The 24,859-nt window shown below is 36.2% G+C and overlaps 1 protein-coding gene across 1 annotated transcript in view; it reads left to right on the top strand.

Moving 5' to 3' along the window:
- ldah (lipid droplet associated hydrolase) overlaps positions 1-24,859 on the top strand; it is a 260,977-nt gene that overhangs the window by 175,377 nt on the left and 60,741 nt on the right. The gene's annotated exons all lie outside the window — the stretch shown is intronic.

Genomic DNA, 24,859 nt, shown 5'->3' with positions numbered 1-24,859 from the left:
TGGACAAAGCTGAGGGAGAGTATGTGAGGTTTCTAAACTATTTTGGGACTCCCACCAACAGGACAACACGCTGATATACCGTATTTACTCGTGTAAGACGCGCACCCTAATTTTTACAAAGAAAGTCACAAAAATCGTTTTGCCCCATGTACGACACGCATTGTGATTGTATAGGAAGCGTTTAGAGAGAAAGCGTGAGCGAGAAAGAGCACGAGAGCACAAGCCAGCGAGAGAGAGAGCACAAGCGACCTAGAGAGCGCGAGTGCGCAAGCAAACAAGCAAGCGAGAGAGATAAAGGGAGCGAGCGAGCCCAATCATTACCTCGTGTATGATGTGCACCTGATTTTCTAATGCTAATTTTCAGGAAAAAATGTGCGCGTGGTACACACATAAATACGGTATATATATATACACACACACAGTGTTAAAACTAAGAATATGTTAAATGATGCGTTGGACAAAATCAGTTATTAAAGTTTTAGATCTTAATTAATAAATTAATAATTAATAATTTAGATCTATTAATAAAAGTATGTCATAAAAATGTTATATGTAAAAATGGGTCATTATGCTAAATCTATAATATATTATTCAAATTAACCATAGAGTGCTGTGTTCAAGACTTTTTACCACACTAAAGAAAGACATGGTAACAAGTCTTGAACAATAGTAGAAATAGAAGATGTGCAGAGGAGAGCAACCAAGTACATTCTTAGACTAAGCAAAATGTCCTAGTGTCACAGGTTAAAAACATTATTGTTTTAGTTTTGATCAGTGTTAGTTATATGTGGTTTTAATCGAAGTCTTCAGAATGCTCAATCACATTAATCAAGTTGATCAAACGGAATTCTTTCAGTTTAACTGGAAATTGTGCACACTATGACTCTAATAAAAATTAAGAGGTGGTGCATTAAACATGCACTTAAACAAGAATTACCTGTGGGTTCACGTAAACAGCAAACTGGACAGGTCTGACAACAAAGTGGCACTGTACAGGATGGCTTAGAGCAGATTATACTTGCTATAAAGACTCAGATCTTTTGATGTATATAGCAAGGTGCTAAAAATATTTTACCAGTCCATAGTAGCCAGTGTGGTGTTCTGCGCTGCAGTCCCCTGGGGAAGCAACCTGAGCACAAAAGAAGCACAATGCCTGAACCAACTTATCAGGAAAGCCTGCTTCATCACAAAGTGAATGAACATTGGAAGCTGTTGTGTAAAAGAGGATGATGGCAAATTTGATGCCAACATGAAAAATCCCTTCCATCTCCTTCTGGTGCACTCTTGGACCATTTTTGGCCACAGGCTCATTCCCCCACAGTGTCCTAAAAAGCGCCTCTGGGGGTCTTTTCTACCCATTGTTATCAGGCAATTCAATACTTTTACCCGATGTACTCATTACGTTTATTTTTATTTATTTATTGATCGCTTGATTGATTGTTCTGTTATCTGTTCTGTGAGTCTGTATTCTTGTTTTTTATATTTCTGCTGCTGTATGCATTTGAATTTCCCATTGGATTAATAAAGTTTATCTAATCTAAACCCAAGACAACAAACTCTCCATATTCTAGATATTTTTAATTGTAAATGGTAATGATGTATATGTCACAAAACCTTCACAAAAGTCATTTGAGAAGTATATATCTGTTATTCCTACATGGACCAACTCTGAATAAGAAGTCTGTTCTCTAAAGTATATTATTTCATTATGTAAATTGTATTCTTTTTCCTTTTTCAAATATTTACTCTTTTTTCTTTTTTTTACGTAAATGATCATGGCTAAACAAAATATGGTTAATATCTAAAGCTTTCACTAGCATTACTTATTTAATACAGTGAAATTTAGAATCCCCACTATTCCATGTAAGCAGTAGGGGTGACTTGATTAGACAACCCTTCTGACAGAATCATTAAAAATATCTTGTTTTTGTCCTTTATAATAGCTTAAACACCATTACTGCACATCTGTGTTAATAGACTGAATTTTCATGACCTCTTAGATTTTTCCTGGAGATCTCAATGCATTGCCTTAAAGGGAAGTTTTGATTAATGTGACAGTCTGTCAAATTTGCGCTATAGATCACCATTAAGTGTATCATTATGCTATCTTTGAAAAATGTACTTGGTTTCACCTGACAGATAATAGCATTTTTTTCTGCCCGGGCAATACATGAATAATATACTTTTGGGAGGGAGACTGCCTGAAATATATCAATGTAAGTGTTATACTTGACAGGTAAACAACCTTTTTGTTTTCATATCATTTAACAGTCTATGATATAGAGTGCTAAGTGCTGTTCTGTGCTGCACTTGTATATCATTTTACTGTAAGCTATAAGATTCTGAGACTGCAGATTTCAGTAGTTGCTCAGTATATTAACCTCCCTGCATCAAGAGCACAGGTATGTACAATTAATATATAAAAATGTGTGTGTGAGCTAGTCAAAAATTTGTTTTTGTTTTAAATGATGCATTAGTTACAATAGTTTTAGAATTGTTCACTGACTTACTAAAATTCTTCAAAGGTTTACAATGTAATTATTTTAAGCATATGTATCGAATAAGTTAATTACAAAGTAGGTTTATTCATGACGGCCTATACTAGCTCCACCCTGTAATATGATTCCAGGAAGGCTAAAAATAGGGTATGTGGCTATTAATAACCTAAAATGTTTAAGCCAGGTTTGAAAGTATTTTTGACAGTGTTAAGGAATATATCTATGGCTATGTAGTGTATGCGCAACATGAATTAGGAATGTTCACCAGTGCTGTGACCATAAAATATTTGGGTCTTGTGTTAGTCCAATAGTTAACAGTTTAATGTCTTCAATTAAAATCAAATGCTATTTGGTTATAGCTATTTTCTTTCTCTTTTCTTCATAAGTGTACAGCAGTTTGTAATATATGCATTCATATACTGTTCGTAATTTTATTCATTTGTCTTTCTACGTAGGAAGTCAATGTGAAAGAGAGCACGTGTTTCATTTTTTTGCTTTTTTCTATGCTACTGCAGTGAAGAGGGAGGTACCATTTGTGAGAATAGATTAGTCCAAGCAGAGGAGTTCAACATAAATAGTTTCATTAAGAAGATGCTAGTTAAATCTCTAATGCTATGTTTTATATGCATGACATGGGAGACATCAAAGTTGGGCAAAAGCAGCATAGTTTACTTTAATGATTGTTTTTCCTTCCAGGTTGCCTGGTTTGAGATCTTTTAAAATGTTTAGCTATAATATAAACTGTATTAATACATTTTTTATAAATTGTTTTAAGAGTGTGTTGTGGCAGCCCTTTGCACAGACAGTGGCACCAGAGAGATCAAACATATAAAGAAACTGTGTGTTTATTAAAAATCTACTGTGTGGGAAGCAAAAAGGAAGAATATAAAATATTATTAATGTTAACTAGTCTTACAGAAGTGATGGTACTCTTCTTTTCACCTCCCTACTCATCCTGTTAGGACTATAACTTCTCCTGCTGACTGACCTGCAAGACTTGTTTTCTTATTCTGAGTAAATTTGTATCCCTACTTTTGCAAAGGAGGTACCAGAATTAAAACTCCTCCAGTGATTCCTGGTTTTCTATGCACTCTAAGCCTTCTTTAGATGCATTTAAAAAAACAAGTCTCCAAAGCAACTTCTCAGCTGCCCATTTCATATATGAATGACTATCTTCCAAGCTTGGAACTGTATACTCTTTGTTGGGTAGACAGGTATATAATGGCATTTTGCAAATTCTCCTAATTGGCAGCCTATATTTTTGTCACTGTCTCTGGCTATATTATCTTTGCAGCATTCTCGAGAGGAAATAGAACACCTCTCTCTTTCTGTCATTTTTTTAACCTGTGCTGATGTCTCTGTGATGTGATAATTAGATTTTCTTTCTTTTATGACAGATGACTGTTTAACCATATGACTACCTCATACTGTCATGTGAGGATGTTGCTTATTTTCTGTCATAGGACGGAGCCTTCAGATGTACTAACAACCTTGCTGGAAATGGAAAATTATTTGTTCACATTTTTCTGGGCATACACAATTTATGTTTATTCCTAATTTTTCTGCTTCTTTTATGCAAAGACCATTTACAGGCTTGTAGATTGCTTCAGTCTTTCTATCCATTTGTGAGTGGAGTGCTGTTGCTCTGCGCAATGTTTGTTCCAAGTCAACCCACTTCTTTTCCCTTTTGGCAGAGCTGCATTTAAATTACTGCTCTATCTGAAAGTAGTGACACAAACTGTAGACTGTACAGAGGAATATACAGATATGGAATCATTGGTTGGCAGATGAACAATTATGTTACCCTCTGGAACTAAGCCCACTGTTTTTCTCTCGCCCCATTCTTGATACTAATTCTCCCATTTTTAAAACTTCCCAGAACAAACACATACAATCTGTTTAAAATAACAATATAAAGAAAGACTAATGTCAGTATGTTGAATGGTTTACCTAATGTGTTACATTGTTACTCTGACTTATCATTTCTTTGGAATAAGTATCCTGATGCTAAACTTTCATTCAGAATTATTTTTCATGATGAACAGTCCACTTTCAAAAAAATCTTAGTCAAAATTCATTCATGTAAATCTGACTTGGAAGTATCGTTAGACCTGAAAAGAGGAGTCCTTGACCTATAAGGCTGCAGTGACTACAGCCATCTACAGTAGTCAATGTGAATATGACAATAGTGTAAAAATAAATTAAACTTCTCATGAATATGTGACATATAAAAGTTATCCTTAAGACTTCATAAAGAATAGACCCTAGTTTGATTTCTAGACAGTATGCTTTCTGTGTGAAGTTTATGTACTTCTTTACATACTTATGTGTGTTTCGCACAGTGGAGTTTCTTCTTGCAGGCCAAAGATATACTGCTTGACGGACTGAAAATGTTAAACTAGCTAGCTGGGTGGATGTGTGTGAGTTGAGGCATGGGTATCGGTATGGCCTACAAAGTACTGCCCTCCGGCATTGTATTTCCTGGTACTGGGGTTATCTTTAACACCTGTGGCCCTGTGCTTGGAAAAGCAGTTCAGAAAATCAGTTTATCTTCTAAAAATGATCACATCTGATCCATGGTTTTTGTTATTAATGAAAACTGTAACTAAATGTCCAAAAGACACATTTAATTAAACAAAATAAAAATGAAATGGAAAGCATGCTAAATGAAACAAAGCCACATACTGGAAAACAAACTGAAATAAAATGGGTGGAAACAACAGTCTTTTGTCATGTCATTTTCTAACCCACTTAATCGAGACCTGGGTTGCGGACCTTGGTAAGGGGAGCACACACCAAATACACACTAGGGCCAATTTAGCATTGCCAGTTCACCCAATCTGCATGTCTTTCTACAATGGGAGTAAACTGGTACACCCAGAGGAAACCCACACAGACACGGCAAACATACAAACCTTGGTCTCCTTACTGCAAGGCAGCAGTGTTACCAGTGCACCACTGTGCCACCATATTCTTTTGTTTAATATTTTTTATTTTAAATAAGCCAATTGCTGGTACAATAGTGTTGATCAAAGTTCCACCTGAGGTGCACAACTTTAAATTTAAGCAAGTCAGAAAAATCACCCCACCAGAAGCTTACAAAGGAAGGGATGGAACAACAACGCCTCATCTTTGTAATCAGTTAGTAAAACTTAGTATGGAAAGCCCACAGACAAATCCTTAGAAAATTTAAGTTAATGTGACCCAATTAATTTAAAATATTCCCCCCTCCATCATGAACGTTATTCATACACAGTTTAGTGAATATTTGCTTTGAAATAACTAGTTTGTGAAACACAAAAAGGAAAGCTCAGTGACCAAATAATTCAAACAATAAACCAGATTTGAAGTAGAAAAGTAAGGCATTCAATCTGGGTTTAACATTATGAATCATTGAAGTGCCATAGAGATAGCAGTTAACTATGAATTAGTTCCACGACCAAGTTGACAAAGTATCCAACAGTTACATTGTTCCAGAAAATGATAGTTTTTTTTTTTATTTGGATTCAAATGCAAAGTGTAACTGGTTTGAAGATAAAATAACAAAAAAGGCTGCTGGCTGTAAAATAAGCAAACATAAAATATACATTGGTGTGCAAATCATATTAAATAAATTGAATGTGGAACTCAGAAATTATTATATGATGATCAACTCTGAGCCCCAAATCAAACTGTTCACAGTAAGACTAAACATTTTCTTGGCTATCTTATCACTAACTTTTGTGAATGTGGCTAAATGCTTTTGTTCAGTAAGGCAGCATTTTTTTTTAATTATTATTATTTTTATCTTTTTTGAGAGCTAACTTTTTTGTTTCAGGTTTTGATTTGTGCTTTGCACCTTATGCTATCAATTTAGGCTTTGGTGATTTTATCTTGAGTGAAGAAATGGATGGAAAATATTATTAGTTAAATGAGTTTCTGTCCAGTAGTCATATTTGCAAGGTCAGAATGTGGCTTTGATTTTAGACTCTAACACAGATGCAGAGCTGTGATTTGTAACAGGTTTAAATCACAAGATTTTTAATAATCTAGAGGTGCACAATACACTATTAAAAGAGGTATGATGTTAAGTTTCCTGCACAATTTTTTTTTTTTTTTAACTTCCGGTCATGAACATACAGCTTATCTATTCAGGTTAATTAGGGAATGAATTAATAAATTATGTGATTGAAAAATGCTAGTTTAATAAATGCATATTCAAGTATTTTCACTAATGTATGTCAGCTGCCTAGATAGAACATGTCTTAGAACAGATATAGAAAACAATTGTTTGTAAATGGGACGCTTATGTCTGGGAGGACTTCAAGTGAGGCACAGATAGTAACAAAAGACAGTGTGTAATCGGTGGCAAAGCAGTTAGGTTTGTGGAACCTATTAAAGAAAAAGAACCTGACAATTTAAAAACACTGTTTAACTGCTTTCGTTAAGTTGTGTATATAAAGAGGTTTGAAGACGGTGGCATGCTAAAAAAAAATACAAACTCTATTTGAGAAATTAAAATGACAGGCCATGTTTGTGAAAAAGTGTACTAAAAAAAGCCATTTATTGAACGTGTAGCAGGTTATGTGAATTATCTTCCTTCATAAGGTAGTATGAAGTATTTGATTTTGTGGTTAACATGCCTAGTGCTACCTAAGTAAACTACCTGCTCTTTAAACTTAAAAACATTGACACAACACAAGTTAGGTACAGTTTAAAATATTCAGAAGATGGCTAACTCTGTAGGTTGCCGGAGCCGAGACAGCCTTAATATTTGCATATCTGCCTATTTCCACAATCCCTTTATTCTGCAGACACATACACAGCCTTTTTTGAGATAAAGCAAAAACTAAACTGAAATGATTTTCTCAAAATACAAAGATAAGTGATGAAAAATAAAAACTAAAAATTAGAATAGAAAAGGTCAAAGTTCATAAATGGCAGATGAATATGATATAGAAATCAAAACTTTTTTAAAAATAGAATTAAAATAGTGATATTACGCAATGTATTTATAAGCTGTTCTGTTTATTTAGCACTAGCAAAATACCCGCATTTCGCAGCGGAGAAGTAGTGTGTTAAAGAAGTTATGAAAAAGAAAAGGAAACATTTTAAAAATAACATAACATGATTGTCAATGTAATTGTTTTGTCACTGTTATGAGTGTTGCTGTCATATATATATACTAGCAAAATACCCGTGCTTCACAGCGGAGAAGCAGTGTGCTAAAGAAGTTATGAAAAAGAAAAGGAAACATTTTAAAAATAACGTAACATGATTGTCAATGTAATTGTTTTGTCACTGTTATGAGTGTTGCTGTCATATATATATATATATATATATATATATATATATATATATATACATACACACACACACACCTATAAACATATATACATATACATATATATATATCTACATATACACATATCTACACATATATACATATACAGATCTACATATATATACATATATACACATATCAACATATACACATACTGTACATATACATACATACATTGTGGACGCGGCCCGGACACAGACAGGCGGACATGTTGTTCATCACCACCACACGTTTATTTACACAAATATTTACAATAAAGTCAAGTGCACACACGAACCCCCACACAGTCCTGGCCACACAATGCCTTCTCTTCGGGCCGCCTCCACTCTCCTCCCTTGCTTTGTCCTGCTTCCACCCGACTCCAGCCTCGAATGAAAGGAGACGGCCCCTTTTATTTCACCCCGGATGGGCTCCAGGTGTTTCCTTGCACTCCTCCCTGGACATGCCCCAGTGTGGAGGAAGTGCCGGCTGTTCTCCCGGAAGCTCTCCGGGTGTCCCTTCTCCTCTTCCCCCCAGCACTTCCTGGTGTGGCGGAAGTGCTGAGGTCCAGGGTCCCCAAGGCATTGGGGCGCCTCCTGGCGGTGACCACGGATCCCTACAGGGTTGGGCTTCCAAGACCCCTACCCGTGGCCCCCAAAGCAACCAGGATGGCAGCCCCCACATGATCCAGGGTAGGCATAGACCCTCCTCCGGTCCCTCAAGGCATCCCGGCTGGGTCGTAGCCCCTGGCATCCCTGACAACATACACACACATATACATATATACATATACACATACATACATACAGATAAATATACATATATATACACACATACACATACATATATACATACACACACACATATATATATATATATAAATATATATATATATATATATATAGATACACACACAGAGACATATATATACAGATCTATATATACAGTAATCCCTCGCTATATCGCGCTTCGACTTTCGCGGCTTTACTCTATCGCGGATTTTAAGTGGAAACACATCTAAATATATATCATGGATTTTTAAGCTAGTTACGCTTTCTGGACAATGGGTATTTTAATTTAGGTTACATGCTTCCTCAGTTTGATTGCCCAGTTGATTTCATACAAGGGACGCTATTGGCGGATGGCTTAGAAGCTACCCAATCAGAGCATGTATTACATATTAACTAAAACTCCTCAATGATATAAGATATGCTTCCCGCGCCGTGCTTGTTTGCTTCTCTCTATCTTTCTCACTCTCTCTGCCTGACGGAGGGGGTGTGAACAGAGGGGCTGTTTGCACAGAGGACACGGAGGCTCCTCTACAAAATGCCGCTTTATCGCGGTGCTTCTGTATACTTAAACGTATTGATTTTTTGATTGTTTGCTTTTCTTAGCGAGTGCTCTCTCTGACATTCTCTGCTCCTGACAGCACTCTTTTGAAGATAAGATATGTTTGCATTCTTTTAATTGTGAGAAAGAACTGTCATCTCTGTCTTGTCATGGAGCACAGTTTAAACGTTTGGCTAAAGGGTGTTATTTCATGTCTAGAGGGCTCTAATAATGTTAACAGGGTGGAAGAGTAAGGGTTTAAAATATATAAAAATAACCATACAAACATATGGTTTCTACTTCGCGGATTTTCACCTATCGCGGGGGGGTCTGGAACGCAACCCCTGCGATCGAGGAGGGATTACTGTATATATACTGTATATAGCAAAATCCCTGCGTTTCACAGCGACGAAGGACTGGTTTTAAATTTTTATTAAGAAGAAAAGGAAACCTTTTTAAACTGAGGGAAAATATACCAATAACTATCTGTTAAGGACCTCTTTGTATACCACGTTGTCAATTCAGCACTCCGGCTGTAATATGACCAGCTATGACCAGCTATGCTATATGACCAGTAATATGTCAAGCTATGCACTGAGATTACTTTTGAGAATGCAACGTATAGTTGTCCAGGAGAAAAGCAATGTTGCCTCAAATCAATGGCAACCTTTTGTAGGGTCTGTCACTGAGACTTATTAATTGTCATCGCGAAGCAGAGCCTTACTGGAAATTTGAGGCATTTGAATTGAAATGGGAGATCAGAGGGTATAACCGTGATGCAAAGAATACATTGAGAGTGTGGTGCTCTACTGTGTTTTGTGTAGTTGCCTTCACACAGCTTCTCCGCTGCTTTATAAACGAACGCCATATAAGGCCGTCGTTTCTCCTTGCTTCGTGGATCTGTACTGTTTTATTGTTCATTTATTACGATTGTTATAGTTATTGTGTAGCTATTCGAGACTTACTGTACTGTTCAGGTACCCATTTCCTTTATTTAATCCGCGGCTTGTACGCTATTTTTTGTTCCTTTATTACGATTATAGATATTTATTGATTCCCTTCTTTAGCTGACTGCCTTATCATATAAGGCGATCCAAAGTCTCGTTTATACCTCGTGTGTTCTCATTAAACTTGTATCTCGCGAATAAAGTATTCGACGAAGGCATGACAAACGGCAGCGGGAGCATGTGCATAAACTTAATTTAAACTTACGGTTTACACCGTTCTTTGTTTCCGCAGTAGCTGCAGTTATGAGTAAGCTTGTAAGCATTTTTGTTCAGTGCTCTTTGGGAGCTCTTCCTTCTTTTCTGCGTACTGCGTTCACAGTCAGTTCACGTGATTACGTGGGAGGCGTGATGATGTGACACGCAGCTCCGCCCCCCCACGGGCATCGAGCTAAAGTCCATTACAGCATATGGAGGAAAATAGGTTCCAGTTATGACCATTACGCGTAGAATTTCGAAACCTGCCCAACTTTTGTAAGTAAGCTGTAAGGAATGAGCCTGCCAAATTTCAGCCTTCTACCTACACGAGAAGTTGGAGAATTAGTGATGAGTGAGTGAGTCAGCCAGTCATGTCAGTCAGTCAGTCAGTGAGGGCTTTGCCTTTTATTAATATAGACTAGCAGAATACCCACGCTTCGCAGCGGAGAAGTAGTGTGTTAAAGAAGTTATGAAAAAGAAAAGGAAAAATAATGTAACATGATTGTCAATGTAATTGTGTTGTCATTGTCATGAGTGTTGGTGGCATATATCTATACTAATAAAAGGCAAAGCCCTCACTGACTCACTCACTCACTGACTCATCACTAATTCTCCAACCTCCCGTGTACGTAGAATATCTATATACATATCTACATATACACATATATATACATACCTATCTACATCATGTATACACACACATACATACATACACACACACAAATTATATATATGTGTGTATGTATGTGTGTGTGTATATATATATATATATATATATATATATAATATAGATAGGTGTGTGTGTGTATATATATATATATATATATATATATATATATATATATATATATATATATATATATATACACATACATACAAACATACACACAGGTATATATATGTGTATATATATGTATGTGTCTATATACAGTATGTGTGTATAGCTTTGGTCACTGAGTGCAAGGGAACAATAATAAAATATAGTCTATAAGTTATTAAACAGTAAAACATTAACGTTTTAAGAAGTACAGGTACATTGAGCACTACTGGAGTGGTTGCAGGTAAACTACATTTTAAAGACTGTATAACACAACAGGTAAGTAGTACTAACAGCAGCTAAAATGGATATGGATCATCTCTCGGTAGTAGACCCCTTTTCAAAGGCGCTACACGACGGCTGTGGTATAGAAATTACATTTTCTATGTGAACGTCCAAATTTCTGCCTCTGGTAATGTGCCTTACCGGCATTACCAGCAATTAAAGAAAATTAGTTTTGTGTCCTTTGCAGTGTTAAGAGAGAAAGGCTTTGGTTTGGGATAAAAGGAAAAAAGGTGTAAAGAAAGGAAAGTTGCCTTTTTCTTTTATATAGTATAGAAAGATGTGTTCGCTGACGATATGAGCGCCTTTTGGGGACAGTCGCGGTGGGTCTTGTGTAGACTGGTGAGACGTCCCTGCCATTAATCGGCTGTAATGGCACTGTCAGTCCTCCACTCCTGTGCATGTCTTCATAATCCGAGCTGACGACCTCATAATCGTATACGTTGTGAACGATAGGGAGCGCTCTCGCTCCCTTGAACCCCTGTCCACGACTCCAGACACCAGGTAAAAGTCCAAATGTTGACTTTATTTTTCTCCCACAGTGCACAAAGCACACTCTTCTCCACAATACTCATATAATTACAATAATAACCAATAAACCAATCCTCCAGCTCCCAGACGCGTTGCCACCCTTCCACCCAGCTCAGCTCATTGTCTATGATTTCCCATTGTCCTTTTATACTCCCTGACCCAGAAGTGTTTCTGCCCAACAGTCCACAAGTCCTTATTCCTTCCGGGTCAGGGTAAATAGTCCCTTTCTTTAACCCGGAAGTCCGTCGCTCTTCCTGTGACGAACCTCCGGGTCACAGGGCACGAAGAAGCCCTCGGTCCTCCCTGCAGCTCCCTCCTGTGGCCCCCACGGCACCCAGCAGGGCTTTGCATAAAAACTCCAATGTCCATGATGCCCTGCTGGTCTTCTGGGGACCTCCACTCTGCAAGGAGGGCTCCACCTGGCGGCTTGGGGGTATTGGCCGGGATAAATGGCCGGCCATCCATCACAACGTGCAAAAGAAAGTGAGAAGCGCTTTAATAGTAGTTTGCCGCGGTGTAGAAAAGGGGTCCCGTGTTTGCACTTGTCTGGGCTATAGCTCAGGGGGAGGATGAAAAAAATTAAAAGTGCTCACTTTGACTAAAGGCAGAAGCGCAGACTCAAAGGCCAGCACAGCTATGCGCACGTGCGGCTGCTCGACTTTTGCTGGGCAGGAGTCCCCACTTTTGCAGACACGTTCACGATATCAAAAGTCTCCTGCCCTCTTTGGAGGTCATTCAGTTTTTAAATGATGGTTTTATTATTTAGGAGAAAAAATCCAAATACATATATATATATATATATATATATATATATATATATATATATATATATATATATATATATATATATATATATATATATTTTGTTTTTCTTCAAAGATATTTGCTGGTGTGTTTTGGGTCATTGTCCTGTTGCAGCATCCAAGATCGCTTCAGCTTGAGTTGACGAACAGATGGCGGAAGTAGGATTACACTGAGTATGGCTTTACCAAAACAATTATTGATGGCAAGGTATTTTCCCAAAATCGATTATTCATAAAGCTTGAATTGGTGATCTGTCTTTTCTATGTTAACCTCACGCTGTCCTGGGGTCTTTTTTCGGATACTTCTTGGGGTAATTTTGGTTCTCAAACCATTTGTGGATAATGGCTCACTGTGGTTCGCTGGAGTCCCAAAGGTGCGAGGGTTAAATGAATCTTTGGATCTTGGCATGATGTCTAGCTTTTGAGGTGCTGATCAATGTAATCAGGTGTGTACAGGAAATCATGCATTGACACAAAGTTAAAAACCCTTGTGTTATATTTGCTTGTAATGCAACAGTGTGATTAAATGCATTATTTTTAACACGATTATGGAGCACATGCATCAAAGCTTCTCAGCTGTGCTTGTGCTAAGTAATGCAAAGTGTGATTAAACAATTTATGGAAAATCAAAGCTTCTCAGCTGTGCTTGTGCTAAGAAAAGGAAACAATTTAAAAATAACGTAACACGATTGTCAATGTAACCTTTTGTAAGTAGTGCCTGGAGGATTCAGTGTGGAGAAACTCTAGAGACAGCGTGTGTATTAACTTATGGATTTTTCTGTGAGTATTTGATGGCAGTGTGACGAAGTTGCTTCGGAAGACAGCGTTAGCCGCGGAGCTCAGCTCAGAGTGAAATGAGGTGAATGGGAGGGGAGATGATGACGTCACTCCTCCACCCGCCTTAACTGTCAATCCCCCCACAAACACAGTCTCTCGGAATTTGCATAAGCACAGTCTTTGACCAGCAATTTGAACTTAGTTAGAAAGTGATCAAAACTGTCGTTTATACCCTGCATCCTCTCATTAAACTTGTATCCCGCATTAGCTGGGGCATGACAAACGCCAGCGGCAGCCTGTCTATGAACTTAATTTAAACTTTAGGTTTACACTGTGCTTTGTTTCCGAAGTAGCTTCAGGCATGAATATGCTTATACAGTATGTGTCACTCGCTCGCTTCTTATTGTTTCGCTGCCTTCTCAATTGTATAATGCAAGTTTTCTTCAGCGCTTTTTGGAGCTTTTCCTGGTTTTCTACGTAATGTGTTGACAGTCAGTTCACGTGATTACGTGGAGGCGTGATGATGTCACACGAAACTCCATCCCCCACGGCCATCGAGCTCAAATCCATTACATTATATGGAGAAAATGAGCTTCCAGTTATGACCATCACGCGTAGAATTTCTAAATGAAACCTGCCCAACTTTTGTAAGTAAGCTGTAAGGAATGAGCCTGTCAAATTTCAGCCTTCTACCTACACGGGAAGTTGGAGAATTAGTGATGAGTCAGTCAGTCAGTCAGTCAGTCAGTGAGTGTGTGAGTCACTGAGGGCTTTGCCTTTTATTAGTATAGATAATGCAAATTTACTGTAAAGAACACAAGAAGGCATCTTGAAGTAGGACTTGTCATTAAAATATTAATTAAATCATTAATTATGAGAAAAAACAGTCATTCCTAAAAAAAAAGTAGGAAACACATTTTATTTGTTAGTGCTTGTAATGGTGCACGTGGATGCAAGGGGTTAAGCATCATCAGCTTAACTTTGCCCACATAGAAGTGGACTGTTGTAGCTTAAAAGATTTCCCATCCGCAGATACAAAGGCATCTCACCAAGATAGGTGTCTTTGTAATCTGAAAGTCTCAGATTCACAATTGTCCCTTCAGGGGGAGTCCTCTCTGTGTTACTCACTGAGATGGGACAGAATCTTTGTATCCCAAACACAACAAGAGCAAAGTCTTGAACTGAGATAGAATGAACAGTGACATTTTAAGTAAAAGTAGTAGCAATGTTTGGTACTATTTTTATATACTTTTAGGATGATCTTATTTAACTGTCAGTCTAATCATTTAAAAAGTACTATTCTAACAACAAAAGTAAAGCACAATAGCTAAGATATGAATATATAAAATTCCCCTTCCTCATCGTTTAAAATAAGTTAATTTAATGGCAAGATTTATGTGGCTGTTTGACAGAAATGGGCAGATCCCTCAGAACAGGAACCGGAAGTGACATATGTGGCAGAAGGGTCAGCTGGTCTGGACAAAGAGAGAAAGCATTAGAGCACAGCACCTTGGCTTGGTGGGTAATCACAGGTATTCGAGCCCTTAAGCTGTATCCCATGCGCACATGTGTGACAAGAAATAGATCTGAAACAGCAAATACACCACATGCAAAGGTGTGCATATTTTTCAACATAATTCTTTGTAAGCCATCTCATCTTTGTTGGGGATCAGGCCCATCAAGTGGTGTCATCAGCAAATTTAATGATATAGTTGGAGCTGTATCTGGCCACACAGTCAGAGGTGAACAAGAAGTACTAAAGAGGTCTCAGCACACTGGATGTGAGGCTACCATTCAGGTTTTTTAGGGGTCTGCCAGTTAAGAAGTAATAAATTCAGTTGCAGAAGGTGGTACCTAATCCTATATCTGGGAGCTTGGTCATCACTGCTGGTGTCACAGCGGTTTTATATGATGTGATGTAGCCTATAAACAGTATTGTGGCACAGCAGTTTTTATTATCCAGCTTTGCCAGCTCTATGTGAAGTTAAAAGGACATGACATGACATCTTCTGCGGACCAGTTGTAAAACCATGCAGACTTGAGTATGTACAGACAATCTGGAATGTTCTATTTAATGTGTCTCAGTACCAGTCTGCCAAAGATTTTTATCACAATGAGAGTGAGTGTCACTAGTTTGTAGTGTTTGACATTTATTGAGTAAATTGTATTAGTTCTGTATGACTTTGATTCTCATAATGGAAGTGTAATATCCGTTGTCTACCACATTAGTACCAGAGTAAAATGATTTCCCTAGAGAAAGTTAATGTGGATATACAAGAAAGAGTTTTTTCCCCTTCATATTTAAATAATTAAAACTTCTTTAAAATTTCACAGGAGAATAATTATCTCATGGTTACTGTTAAGCCAATTATGATATTCTGCTTATGCTGGTTGATTTCTTAATTAGGATTTTCGGTTCCTCTATCTAATTTATAAAATGATTAATGAAATTTTATAGTATAATTTAACATTTACAATAAAATGTGTTAGTCATCTTTAAATTCATAGTGTTTGAGAAAATGCTGTGTACTTGAAAATGTAATGATGTATTATTAATTGCTGCAAACAGTGCTACTTCCCAAACAGCTAACTCGTTTACTAATAGTGATTGAATTCTTTTTCACTTTCCACTTTAACATGATTCACCTTCAAGTAGATTTGTTAAACAAGGAGTGTTTTTTACTTTGTCTTTACTTAAAGTGCTGTCCAGTTTAATTAATGAATCCATTAATTTTTATTTTTAAATTCGGAAAAATAAAATATCAGTAATGTTAGTTGTATTAAGATAACATGTACCTTTAAAATGTTTGAGCTGGTGAGTTAAAGATTTTGTCATTTTACCACCACACATCATTTGTGTAATATGTCACTTCTTTCTGTCTTGTCTTCACACACAAGAACAAATTTATTGGCTCTTGGTTGCTAGCCTGAAAACAATGTCCAAATTAGGGCATCCTGTCACTCCAAAATCGGTTTGCCACTTAACTTACAGTACATTCTTCATTCATTATCTCTCAGTGTTAATTTCTATGCCATATTATTGTTTTTATTTCAGTCTTAGCAGCTTGTATTTGTAATGTACCTTATATAATTTTGTAAGGCTATTAGTAGCACAAAATATAACACTGAATGAAAAACTAATTGCTGTATTTATATTTTAATCCGTTTATTACCCATTGGTAGTTATCTGTTCTCTCCATATTTATTATTGTTTTTGTAGGGTTAACACATTGTTCATGTCAGTGAAAGTACAAAAAAAGGTGAATTCTGATTTGACAAAAAATGTATAAAAGATTATAATTTCAAAAATTAATATTGGTCATCTTCAAAAACAAATATTTATGCATTTATTTGTTTACTTGGTGGTTAGGTTGCTGTCTGTTGAAGAGGTCTTGAGGGTTCATTTTCAATAATTGGTATATTTCATACATTTTGATAGCTTAAAGATGAATTTCAACATCCTTGTTATTTTATGATGAACCTCAACCACATCATACAGTATTGTTTATCTCCTCTTATGTGGAATAGTTGTGGTAATGACCACTGTTTTGCAACTACTTTCTCTGAAAGTTATTCTAAGGTATTTAGAACTTTACCAGACAAGCAATAGATAGGGCATACTATAATGAAATACAAGTGTACTGCCAACTGGGTGCAGATATTTTTGTGACCTTTGTACATGTGTATTTTTATGTGAGTACTCCAGTCCAAAAGCATAAGATTAATTGGACTCTAAATTGTCCAAATATAAGAAATTGTGGATGGGTAAATGACTGTGCCCTGCAGTGGATTAGTGTGCCATTCAAGACAGGTATCTACCATGCCATCACTGCTGCCAAATTTAGTAAGTGTAAATGTATGGTTTGATTACAGTCATTTTAAGGAAAATCACAATATTAGATATGTAAAGGTATACGTTTATAAAATGGGCATAAATAATTATAACTCTATGCCAGTCAGTATTAAAAAGCCCTGTATGCTGCAGCTTCATTTTTATTTTCCAAATAATGTTTTATTAGTGGTAGCAATTTCTGTGTGATTTAGATGCTATTTTTTAACGTTTACAATATATAATATTTAAGCATGTTGATGTTGATTGTTTGAAATATAATCTATCATTGTATATTCATTTTTAATTACATTGGCAACCCCATACTTGACTGGTGCTGTGTTTGCACACTAATATGCTGCCATAAAAATAGTTTCTTATTAAGCTAATGACAAAATTACAGAGTATAAAATGACTAATGGGAAAAATTGATATGAGAATTTTTTTTAATGGAACAGAGATGTTGTGACATGCAGTAAGAATTTCCATATTCAGTTTAAGATGCACATGGTGAAAGATGAGGCTACATCTGTACTTGTTATATAATATAATATAATATAATATAAATATATATAATATAAATGTGTGTGTATATACACACACATTTTTTTTAATGGAACCTGATTCAAGGAATTGGAAAGTGTTGCCACTGAATTAAATCAGCCAAGACCAGGGGGACCTGGGAGGGCCACCAAGATTTTATGCCAAGAGACAGTTTGGAAAAGAAATCAATTCAGCATAACAGCTGTTTGCAATAGAGCTGGAAAATGCAAAGCTGATTTATAGCTGCCCATAACCCATCATTTCTAACAATAAGAAAGTTACTGTGCCAAGTCTATCCTTAAAGATTCTTGACAACATCTCAAAGACTTACAAAACATGTAAAGAGTGCCAAAAAGCAGTCGGTGCTGGTAGTTAAACTTTTTGCATTATGTTGTTATAAGGTACACACTCTCAAAAGCTATAGTTTTATAAAATTAGGCAAGCTTTATTGAAGGTTATTAAAGCTCATAAAATATTTTATAATGAATATATAAAGTTAATCTATTTCAACAAATATCCTGTTCCTTTAAGCTTCTGAAGTAGTTCATAAATTGTTGGAGCTCATTCATGCCGTTTTCCCAGCTCTGTTAAGCAGCTGAAACACCCAGTGTTTGGCAAATATTTTAAGGTTATCTTTGCTCGATCTGGCATTGATTGTACTTGTGCAATATTGTCATTGATTGTAAATAATTTAGAGAAATAATCATCATTTAGTCTGTATTTTTTGATTTCCCGAGATTCCTGATCAGTTTCCATATTATTCTTCCACAGAATTAATTGAGAGTAGGCTTTGCTTACTATAGTGGCTGTAGCCAAATAAAGTCTTGATTTATATACAGTACTGGGCTATAGCCTCAAATATTTTGTGGAATTTCAATTGTAATATTTGTCAAACCATTTTGCCACCATAATTTTTCATCATTAATTTCAGTATACTTCATTTACTTATTACTATGTTTGTTTATATACAGCACTATTATAGGTCTATTTTCTTATTCATCCACATTAAATAACAGATTAAATTGAAAACAATAAAGATATTACTGCAGTTGTTTATTTTTGTATTCATCCACATCAAATTACAGATTAAATTGAAAACAATGAAGATATTACTGTAATTAAGTAAGCAAGATTTTGAGTTTATTTCAGATCTTTATTCTTCCAATATAAAAACTTTCAACTAAAGTTGTCACTCCTTTACATTAGTACTATACATCATTAATATTTCTATATGTACTTTCATGATAACTGTGTTATCCATTTCAGATATCTGAAAATGGACAGAAAACTAGCTGTTTTAAGATACTTGTAAACATACTTGAGATAACTTGAAATTCATTTTAGATATCTCAAAATGCCTACAGACTTATATTTAACATATTTTGAAATGCATTCTAGATATCTCGAAATGAACAGCATATCATTTCAAGAAATCTTGAAATTTATTTGAAATATCCTAAAGGGAAATTTACAGCAGACATTGTGGTAAATGGAAGGATGGTTGGAGTCCCAAAGGAAAGTTAGGATGTCAACTGGGCCACTTCATTTAATGCAATTGTCCAGTAAACTGAACAGGAACTAGTGCTTGAAAGATCAACAGAAATCAGGTTTCTAATGTGTCATTTTAGACAACAAGGCTCCATAGTAGAAGAGGCTTGTCTGAGTGGGTCAGTCACGGGGAGTTAAGTCATGCAGAGGCTCCTACCTGAAGTGTGACGCACTCCTCTGGGAAAGACTCAGTTTTATAGCGCGCCAGCCCTCTGGGCAAGGGCCTCTGGTGGCGGAGCTCTGTTGCCCTCAAGGGGTGGTTTCTTGACACTGCAGAGACAAAAAGAAATGGCATGGTTAGTGACTGCACCCCCTGTAGTCCTGGGGTAGTATTATATACCTTAGTACATTAAAATGTATTTGCTTGGCAGATGTTTTAATGCAAAATGACTTACAAAAGTCACCCTTGTGGGACAACATATTTTTCGATACCTGTAATTCATTACAAAATATATTTAATGTATTTCTAGGTAACTTAAAATGCATTTTGATATATTTCTAAATGTTAATTTAGCTTGCTGTGCATACAGCTGTAGTATTTTATAGAGTCAAATTGGGATAAATATTTACTGTACACAAGACTGAATTTGATGCGTATGGTATGCTCAGTTGTTCTGCAATAAAGGCAACAAAATTTAAATGTACTATATGACACAGAACTGGAACAGGTTTATAATAAATAATAAAATTTAAATAATTAGTACTTCACATAAAAAAACAAGATTCTAGGCAAAGCAACATATTGTATGTCACGATGGTGAAAAAGTAACTTCAGTTTCAAAAGTGCTAAACATGTGCTTTAACCTTTCTTAAAGTCCTCCAAATCAGAAATAAAATTTTCTGTTGGAAATAAAAGTTTATATTAAGGAGAGAGAGTGAGGCATTGTGGTAAGTAGGAAATTAGAAAATTCCCATAATATTTAGAAAATATTAAGAATATGATACATTGTACATTCATTAAAAACCCTAATTTGTACTTATCAAGTAGAAGATGTATTTTTTGTCGATTTATATAGTCGAGTACAGGAAATGGAAGACTTCATCAATTGTAGCTGGGAGAACAACCTGCAAGACAAAATAATTGGTGATGGACTTTCAGCCTCAATCATTATTTAATCTTGCAAGGTTGTAACATACAATAATACAGAATCATTTTCGACAATAAACGTTTCACAGAACATAGATCTCCTGACATTCTTCGTCAAACTGTCTCAAAGCTAACCAGGTTGCCATCCTTTTCAGTCACTTGGTTGCAAAGCCTCTCCCATCAGATAGAGAACAAAACCTAAATACAGTATTGCAATACTTATTTTTAAAACTAATATTGATGCTTACATTTAGTACTTTTCTATGATAAAATATTGAGTGTAATCAGAAAGTGCAAATAAACTTTGAAACCTTAAAATATTTTGATTGCTTAAGGATATAGATTACTTAATCAATCATGACAGAGAACCTTAGGCTTATACTTGTAATGCCTATGTATAGATTAGATTAGATAAACTTTATTAATCTCATTAAACACCACTATCAAGAAAGCACAGTGGTAAATTACATGTTTTCTTTTAAAATTCTTTAAGGATATTTTACATAAAGTGAAAATATTAATTTCTGTTTTGGTTCTCGAGCATTCACTTCCTTATTAAGCTACCCCTGCATCTCTATAGGAAAGTTTAATTTGTGTCACAGTGTTGATCTTCATGGTTACTTTAATACGTGAATGTGCCATCCATTATATCCACCACAGTCCTAAAAGACTTTGTTGTTTTCCATACTGCTCTGAATGTGAGAGAAAAATTAATGTGTGGTATTATAATAACAAAAAGCAGTCTCACAATTTAAAAAGTGTTAGAAAGTCATAATCCTTCCTTGCCTTTTATTCATTTCTTTTTTCATCCTTCTTATTTGTATGATGTTCCAGGGTAACAAGACTACCTGAGCATTATCAGGCATAAGGCAGGAACCAAACATACATAGAAAATAGTCTATTACAATGCACACTGATGCAAACACTCAGACTGTCATCTAGCCATCAATTACACAGTAGCACTATAACATGCATGTGGAGGACCACCAAAATAACCAAGCTAAAACATTTATGGATATCCAGAGGACATGCAAAATCCAAAAAGTCAGTCAGGACACTGAGAAAAACCCAGGTTCTTAAAATTGTGAGGCAGTCGTGTTAACCATAATTCAAACTCAAAAACATTTATCACAACAATAATATATACAGTAAACTATAAAGTTAAGTATTGTACAAAACATGTTTATAGGGCTGAAGTAGTGGTTGATGATATCATCCATTGTCAATTGGCTGGCTACATGATCAGTGTGTATATAAAACTCGACAGATCTCAACAGAAATAAAACATTTCCATAAATTTCCTCAAAGTGCCAAACTGCATTTTTTTCAAATCTTGCGCACTTCATAAGAAGCCTATCAAGCAGTTTTATTTGCAGAAGAAGATGGGATTCCTGTGCTATGCTAATTTATAGTAGCTCATCGTGGGCTTTTTTTTCCCCCTTTTTTCTTCTGAAGTGGATGGAAGAGCAGAGAGAGCTAAAGATGAATATAGTGGCAGTCAAATGGCTAAATTAGCTCTAAGGGCTCGTTTATACTTCACGCACAGAATGCGCACACATCATGGCTGCCACACGTTCCCAGCATTCATTTCACACGTCCTCTGAGCAAATCCTCAGAAATTAATGCGACGCGTGCGCGAGTTACAGTATCAGCAAAAGGTCAGGGGCATAGTGTTCTAAAAGTTGGAATGTGACGTCAGAGTCTCTGTATACTATCTACATGTGACAGAAAGCCACTTTGCGGATCCTACGGGATTAATGTGCACGCTTCGATGTTTGATGAATGGTTCGATGTGCTGAAGCAAAATGCCGACATACAGATGCATTCATGGTGCTTTTATATTCAAGCGTCACATATTCCCGATCATAATGACTCACATACCGTTTTATGTGCCGTCTTTTTTTTCTGTGGCTTCCTCCGGACCTGACAGCAGTGGCAAACAGCAATAGATCACCACACAGAACACATTAAATGTATGATATTCCAGCTCTCTGCACATTTAGAATCCTAAGATTTATACTTTATATCACTTTCATGATGAAATGCATTAAAGTATGTATGTTACATTTTACAGATAAATCGTTCATTTCGTTTAAGTAATGAACACTTTATAATTACACACATGTGGGTAACACGGTGGCAGAGCGGTAGCACTGCTGTCTCGCAGGGAGTCAGGTCGCTGGTATTCTCTGCCTGGAGTTTGCATGTTTTCCTGCTGGGTTTCCACAGTGGCCTCCAGTTTCCTTCCAAAGGTAGTGTATGCAGATTTGGTGACACTAAAATGATGCTAGTGTATGTGAGTACTTGTATTTACCTTGCAGTGAGCTGATGCCTCGTCCAGGGATTGCTTCTGCCTCGTGCCCAATGTTAGCTGGAATGAACAGATCCCTGGATTGATGGATTTAATCATTAAACATTCTTTTCAGAGATATTGTTGTAATGTGTCATCAGAATTTAATGGGTGTTCCAGGCAATTCACAACACAGCGAAGCCAATCCTTTTCTCACCGTGATAATATCTTGCACTGCCACCTGGTGGATTTCTCCAGATTTACTTAAAGTACGTGTGCAAGTATTAACAGTACAACGTTTGTGTTGCAGGATCGTCCGCTGCAGCATGCGTCGCATCGTGTGAAGTATAAACCCGGCCTTACACAGATGTCCAGGTTGAGAGGTCATTATGAACTGCTAGCTCGAGTTGCAGCTTGGGTAGTATACCTGAAGTCAAGCTGAATTGTCTCTTTCTTGATGAATAATTACATTTTGTTTGTATGCGTGTGCATACCCTCATGAAAATTCTTTATTGACTTAAAAGCATGTTTCAATATAAGAAGAACAAAGTAATCTAGAAAATAAATTAGTGCTTTGTTATTATTTTAAACAAAACACAGTGAGATTGTAGAGCAGCTATTATGTAATCCCCACATTTCTCCAATAACAACAACCCCCCTCATAAACAAACACACACACACACACACACACACACACCCCAAGCATAGGTGATGGTTTCATATATCAACGATGTGGCACTATGAACATTTAAGATATTGCACAGCCCTAAATTTGTGTAATGTCATGTTTGAATATATTGTGAAGGGCTTTTTTCCCCCACTTGGTATCCTTATTAACAAAATAAATACAAGCGAGGGATGTACTGTATACAGGTTAAAACAACATATATAGTAAAAAAACAGAAACAAAACAAGTTAGAAAAGTTTTGTATGGTGTAACAATCAAACGCTTCAGAGGACATAGTTAACAGTTTGGAAAGTTGTTTCTAAAGAGACATATTTTATGTTTATTACATACTGTATTTTCGTAACAATAGGTCATCTTCAGATAATAGTAATAATAGAATGGCATTTCTAAGTATTAGTACAGTGCCTGAAATACATTGTTTTTAATAAAATTTTATAAAACTATGTTATTAAAAACCAAGCATGAATAGACTTGTGGTGGATGAAACAGCAACTGTAAAGATTTTTTTTTTCCTGCTGTTTATTTGATTGTTGTGGTGTCTATGGGTAATTGTAGTTCATATTTCTTAAACATAATATCTTTTAAAAAAGAAGCCTTAAAGAGAGTGTTATAGACTGTTAAAAATGTTATAGAGTATTAAAATCTTTGTTAAAGTCACAAGCTAGAGTAGCTCTGACAGACCATGATGGCCAGCAGATCATTATGACTGCTTGTTTATAACTTATAGAGTCAGGGTAATAGTGAATTATTATAATCTGTAGCGAATACAGCAATTACATACATGGCTATTTAATGAAAGAAACCTGTCCTACCAACCTTCAAACCTGAGTTAGTACCAAGCACTCCACTTCATAACCTTCCAACTCTGGTCTGTTTCCAAGTCTGCTGATGTGAAATGACTTTAAATGTCTAGTCAGTATCATTTCAGGACAATCTCTAAAAATCACATCTGGAGTAGAGACTACAGAACTTCTAACACTTAAATAAAAGTTGTACAGCCTACTTCTAGCAGCTTCCTTCATCTCTACACTCACAAGTTTTCAGTCAACCTTAAAACTCAGTCACATTCAGCCTCTCAGCTGCCTGATTTCTACAAGAAGAGACACATAACTTTCTGCTCCAACTTATGGACCATATGTTGATATCCAGCCAGTTTTCCCCAGCCTCTTCATTAAGCAATCTAGCCATAGCTTCCTCTGTTACTGGCCAAAATGATTTGCAGTCTCTTGCCAGCCCTTTCTAGCCACTCTTACTGATTTTATTGGCAAGAGACCCAGGCTGTTGTCTTACCAGATCATCCAGTACATGTAGAAAGCTTATGGTTCCTACATTA

Source organism: Polypterus senegalus, chromosome 3 (genome assembly GCF_016835505.1).
Source record: "Polypterus senegalus isolate Bchr_013 chromosome 3, ASM1683550v1, whole genome shotgun sequence".
NCBI classification, from domain to species: Eukaryota; Metazoa; Chordata; class Cladistia; order Polypteriformes; family Polypteridae; genus Polypterus; species Polypterus senegalus.
The sequence above is the reverse complement of the archived record's forward strand: the minus strand, read 5'-3'. Positions and strand labels throughout refer to the sequence as shown.